The sequence below is a fragment of the Nomascus leucogenys genome, chromosome 23, assembly GCF_006542625.1.
Source record: "Nomascus leucogenys isolate Asia chromosome 23, Asia_NLE_v1, whole genome shotgun sequence".
Classification (NCBI taxonomy): Eukaryota; Metazoa; Chordata; class Mammalia; order Primates; family Hylobatidae; genus Nomascus; species Nomascus leucogenys.
In genome coordinates, this window is record NC_044403.1 from 24,354,922 (window position 1) to 24,361,450 (window position 6,529).

The 6,529-nt window shown below is 43.7% G+C and overlaps 1 pseudogene; it reads right to left on the reverse strand.

Annotated features, from left to right (window-relative positions):
• Nucleotides 1–5,937: 5,937 nt before the first annotated feature.
• LOC100594713 lies at nucleotides 5,938–6,529 on the reverse strand (annotated as a pseudogene).

The following is a 6,529-nucleotide window of genomic DNA, read 5'->3' on the forward strand; positions in this document are numbered from 1 at the left end:
AGCCTCTACCTCCCAAGTTCAAGCAATCCTCCCACCTCAGCACCCCTAGTAGTTGGGGTACAGGCATGCGCCACCACACCTGGCTAATCTTTTTTTATTTTTTGTAGGGATAGGGTTTCACTATGTTGCCCAGGCTGCTCCTGAACCCCTGGGCTCAAGGGATCTTCCCAGGCTGGCCTCCCAAAGTGCTGGGATTACAGATGTGAGCCACCATGCCTGGTCTCCATCTTGGTTCTCACCTCCCAGCTGCCCTTCTTAATCCCTGGGTGTAGGTTGAGCTAACTTTGGGAGGAACTTAGTTTATAGTTTAACTGTGTGTGACTACTTGAGACTGAAACATGACTTCTAAGCACTTAGTCTCCTACAGGCAATGAGCAAGCTGTCAACCCTGCTCGGCAGTTCAGTCTCCTGCAGGAAAGAACTGCCACTCTGGCATAAGAATTATTGTGAGCTGAAAGCAATTCAGAAAAACCAAACACAGGACAAGCTCCCTACCCTCCCTATATGAAAACAGTGCATATATTCTCCTTGCGCAGGCGACCGCCCACTTTCCCATATCAGGAAGGGAAGAACAGCCCTTATCACCAGAGATGGAAATGGCAAGAGAGAGATGACGTAAGTGTCTACATGAATAAACCTTACTAACTAGCCCTAATCTCCCATTAGTATTTCCCATATATTTTCCTCCTCACAATTTACTACCTCCTAGAACTAGAAAGTTAGAGACCCCTTTCCTTTGCCTTGTTACTTCTCTATAAATGTATTGTCCTTCCTCTAAATGGCATAAAAACCCCCAAGCCTCGCTGCCTCTTCGGGAAGTTTCTCTTCTCTATGGATCACCCCCACATTTTGCCACATTAAACTTATAAAATAAAACCTGGGGCCGGGCATGGTGGCTCATGCCTGTAATCCCAGCTCTTTGGGAGGCCGAGGCGGGTGGATCACCTGAGGTCAGGAGTTAGGCCAACACAGCAAAACCCTAGTAGAGGAGAGGAAAAACCTTTTTCCTCCTCAGCAACCCTCTTTAGATATGACCAAGGAAGATCTTCCAGAGGGTGAAGTGATAAGCACAAAGAACACCAACTGGTGAACCCTTCCTGGGGGACAAATTGGGATCTGATTAGGAAATTCCTCATCCCTAGGTTAAGAAACCCTCTGCTCATTTGTCTAGAATTTCAACAGAATGCTTTGTATTTTCCTTTCCTAATGGAAGGGTTTTCCTGGCCCCATTCCACCATTGTACATTGATGGAAGACGGGGCACAGATATCTTGTCTTTTTAGTTCGTACATCTCCAGATCAAAAACAGCCACATCTGAACGTGGTGCAAGCACTGCCTCGCATCATTCCCAAATATAGGGGCTATCACACGTCACCTAGAGATTCTGAACTTTGAGCTTAATCTTGTAACTGGACAGGATTTGGTGGTTGTCTCTCTTTGTTGGGTATTTTGCATATGGAAAGGAGAGAGAAACTAATATGTATGGTGATAAATAAATAAAAGTGGGCTGGGCATGGTGGCTTACATCTGTAATCCCAGCACTTTGGGAGGCTGAGGTGGGCGGATCACCTGAGGTCAGGAGTTCGAGACCAGCCTGATGAACATGGTGAAAACTCGTCTCTACTAAAAGTACAATAACTAGCTGGGTATGGTGGCAGGCGCCTGTAATCTCAGCTAGTCTAGAGGCTGAGGCAGGAGAATCACTTGAACCTGGGAGGCAGAGATTGCAGTGAGCCAAGATCGTGCCATTGCACTCCAGCCTGGGCAAAAAGAGCAAAACTCAGTCTCAAAAAAAAAAAAAAAAAAAAGATAAAAGTGATAATATAGGTATTAGAAAGATATTTATCAGATTGATAAAAGTGATTAAACAGGCCAGGCACCGTGGCTCACGCCTATAATTCCAGCACTTTGGGAAGCCGAGGCGGGTGGATCACTTGAGTTCAGGAGTTCAAGACCAGCCTGGTCAACATGGTGAAACCCTGTCTCTACTAAAAATTCAAAAAAAAATTAGCTGGGCATGATGGCCTGCACCTGTAGTCCCAGCTACTTGGGAGGCTGAGGCATAAGAATCACTTGAACTCAGGAGGCAGAGGTTGCTGTGAGCCAAGATTGTGCCACTAGACTCCAGCCTGGATGACAGAACAAGAGTCTGTCTAAATAAATAAATAAAACCTCTGAAAGATAATACAGAAAACTATCTTCATGACCTTGGAGTAAGGAAGGAGTTCTTAAGCAAGTCATTAAATATACTAACAATAAAGGAAAAGATTGTTGTTTTGAGCATTAAAGTTGAAAACATTATTTATTAAGGCACCATTAAAAGGCAAGCTACAAATTTCAATCAAAACCACAATGAGATTCCTCCTTACACCAACTAGTATGTCTAGAATCAAAAAGACAAACAATAACAAGTGTTGGTGAGGATGTGGATTAATCAGGACTGTCATATACTGCTCGTAGGAATTTAAAATGGAAGAGTGGCCATGGAAAACATTTTGAGTTTTGCTTTGTGGCAAGCCACAAAGTAGGAAAAAAAAAATTTGTGTAAGTCATGTAACCCAAAGAAGCTCATATCTAGAATATATAAGAACTCCTAGGCCAGGTGCAATGGCTCACACCTGTAATCCCAGCATTTTGGGATGCCAAGGTGGGCAGATCACCTGAGGTTGGGAGTTCGAGACCAAGCTGGCCAACATAGTGAAACCCCATCTCTACTAAAAACACAAAAATTAGCGGGGTGTGGTGGTGGGCGCCTGTAATCCCAGCTACAGGCTGAGGCATGAGAATTGCTTGAACCCGGGAGGCGGAGATTGCAGTGAGCCGAGATTGCGCCACTGCACTCCAGCCTGGGTGACAGAGTGACAGAGTGAGACTCTGTTTCAAAAAAAAAAAAAAAAGAAAAAAGAAAAGAAAAAAAATCAAAGAACCCAAAAGAAAAATGGGCAAAGGATTCAAGCAAAATATGATATCCAAAGAGTCAAAAATGTAGAAAAATCCCTCAACCTCATTAGTAATCAAATTAGGTAGAAGTGCAAATAAAAACATAATGAAATATAATACCATTCCACATGTTCCAAATTAGCTGAAATTTTAAAATGTGATAGTGTCAAGAGTTAAAAGCATTTGACATTATCTAGTAAAATTTAAGATTCAACTATTTGTGACCCAGTCATCTCACTCTTACGAACGTGTGCTTGTGTCCACTTGGAGTCACGTACAAGGATGTTCCCAGCAGCAACTGTTTATCAACAATAAAATGGCTACAGTGTCATCTGTTCATACAATACTAAAAATTTGACACTATAGTGAAAATAAATGAAGTATCGCTACAGGCAACAATATATATGAATCTCAAAAACTAATATTAAGTAATGGAAGCCCAGACAAAAGAATACGTGCTGTCTGAAATACTTGTTCATTTATATCAAGTTCAAAGCCAGACGGAACTAAACTTCGATGTTTGGAAAGGCATACATGGGTATTATAACCAGAAAGTAAAGCAAAGAAGTTATTATTGCTAGTGTCAATGTAGTAGTTTCCTCTGGGGGCTGGGAAGGGGGTTTGACTGGGAGTTGGTACATATGAGCTCTGGGTTGCTGGCAATCTATTTCTAGATCTAGGGAGTGGCTACACTCTTTATATTAACCTAAATTAATGTTTAAACGCTCTTCCTTTAATAAATGGTTTTCTAAAGTAATCTGAAAAACCCAGAACAACAAAAAGCTTCCCAGCAAGGAAAGCCAGAGTTAGAAATTATGGCTGTGAGTGATAAATCTGCTGCTTAGCACAGACATTTGTGCAGGTCTCTTGTCTATTTGTTGACATTTTTGTGGTCACAATGGGAAAGAGAGAGAGCTAAGTAAATGTCATCCATTTCTACAGCATCTCTATGTTTTAAGATGAAGCTTTGTGGTTTGTAATGTATTTCCCCTAAAGGAAATAAAATTTCAAGAGTTAACATGAGAATTCAGAGAATCACCATTTGCAAAATTAATTTTTTAATATTAAACTGTATATCAAAATAAAATACTTTAAATGTGCCCCTTATATATTTAAGTTGACATCTAAAATTTGACATCATAGGCCGGGCACGGTGGCTCACGCCTGTAATCCCAGCACTTTGGGAGGCCGAGGCGGGCGGATCATGAGGTCAGGAGATCGAGACCATCCTGGCTAACAGGGTGAAACCCCGTCTCTACTAAAAATACAAAAATATTAGCCGGGCGTGGTGCCGGGGGCCTATAGTCCCAGCTACTCCGGAGGCTGAGGCAGGAGAATGGCGTGAACCCCGGAGGTGGAGCCTGCAGTGAGCGGAGATCGCGCCGCTGCACTCCAGCCTGGGCGACAGAGCGAGACTCCGTCTCAAAAAATAAAATAAAATAAAAATAAAAATAAAATTTGACATCATAAATGTAAATAGTTACAAAGCATGTAATATGTGGCAGATTTGTAAAAAAAAGATTGATTTTAAATTAAACATCATTCTTTTTTTTTTTTGGAAACAGAGTCTCTGTTGTCCAGGCTGGAGTACGATGGCGTGATCTCGGCTCACCGCAACCTCTGCCTCCCAGGTTCAAGCAATTCTCCTGCCTCAGCCTCCCGAGTAGCTGGGATTACAGGTGCGCACCACCATACCCAACTAATTTTTGTGTTTCTTTTTCGAGATAGAGTCTCGCTCTGTCACCCAGGCTGAAGTGCAATGGCGCGATCTCAGCTCACCACAACCTCCGCCTCCCAGATTCAAGTGATTCTCCTGCCTCAGCCTCCTAAGTAGCTGGGATTACAGGCATGTGCCACCACGCCTGGCTAATTTTGTATTTTTAGTAGAGACAGGGTTTCTCCATGTTGGTCAGGCTGGTCTTGAACTCCCAACCTCAGGTGATCCGCCTGCCTAGGCCTCCCAAAGTGCTGGGATTACAGGCGTGAGCCACTGCACCCGGCCTGAACATCATTCGTATAAATATATTCACTAGAATACATGTAAAAGACAGAGGCCAGAGGCTATCACCTAATTAAAAAATACATGGAAAAGTATTTATTTATTTGGTTGTTTGTTTTTCTGGGTTGGGCAGTGGCTTGCCATGTTGTCCAGGCTGGTCTTGAACTCCTGGGCTCAAGCAATCCTCCCACCTCAAGACTCCCAAAGTGCTGGGATTACAGTCGCGAGACACCACAGCAGCTAAAAAGGTCTTTATTTTAATCAAAGTGTTGTTTTTTAGCATTAAAATTTTGTCATTTTTCCTCCTTGATCTAGTATTTACATTCCACTTTTCTCACAGATTTTATCATGATCTATTTTATGCTTGGATTGATCACCTTTTCCCCTAGAGCCTAAGGAGGGTGTAGCCCTGCCAACAACTTGTTTTCAGCCCAATGAAACCCATTTCAGACTTCTGACCTGCAAAACTAGAAACTAAACTGAAACTACATCCATAAATTTTTTTTTCCAGGAGAAATAACTTTATTTGGACTGAGAGCTGAAGAATGAGAATAGGACCTGAGACAGCATATTGGGCTAAGGAGGAGAGGTGAGGTTCCAAAACAGCAGTCAAAGCTCATAGACCAAACAGATTCTACTTCCCAGCAACCTTGCAGTTAGTGCAACCAACAAAAGGCCTGCTGGGGAATGTATTTGCCGCTAAATTCCCCAAGTATGCCAACATTACAAAAAAGATAGAGGTTTTACATCATAATTAAATTTCCACAAACCTTCCCAATCACAAGTATTATAAGCAGAAGTAAAAAATCACATTTTACAGATCTCAAACTTGTCTTCAACATTTAGTTCATCACCTTCAAAAAATAGCTCCCTTGCTAAACTCATTAGCTATATGATCTATCCAAGCAGCAAGAAGATGGCCAGGCCATAGCAATTCTCTTCCCATTTTCCCTAGCCGCTCAGGGCTGAACAGCAGGGTGAGGCTCAGGTGGGGGTAGGGGTGGGGAGCACAAGAGCTACTCTCCCCCAGTACAACATGGCATCTGAAGCTTGATGGGAGAGCAGAACTGGTGAGACTTGAGGGAAGGGTCCAGGGCCTGTATTCAGTCAGAATCACTGATGGAAGAGGAGGAGGAAGAGGAGGAGGAATGCTTGCCATGCTTGTAGTGCTTGTGCATCTTTTTATGAGCTTTCTTCATTTTCTTCTGCATCTTGTCCACTACCATTGCTGGTCCGACCATGCCAGGAGCCAAGGGATTCACAGGAGGCATTCCAGGGGCAGGTGGTGGGGATGGAGAAGGTAGGGACCTGAGGGTTGGCATCCTGGATACCCTGGCTGTGGCACAGGTTGAGGGGGCCTACCTGGGGGGAAAGCCGGATTGCCCTGGGGAGCTCCTTGGGGAGGAGGACAGGGGCCTGGGGGAAAGGGTAGGTTGATAAGTGGTGGGTGGGCAGGATTGGAACCTCCAGGGTACCCGATGATGGGGGGATATGGATTTGGCCCTGGCTGCCAGGCATTGAAATTCCACATGTTTAGGTGTGACCTCCAGCCTGCAGAACCACCACGACTTCCACATGAGAAATGTCTCT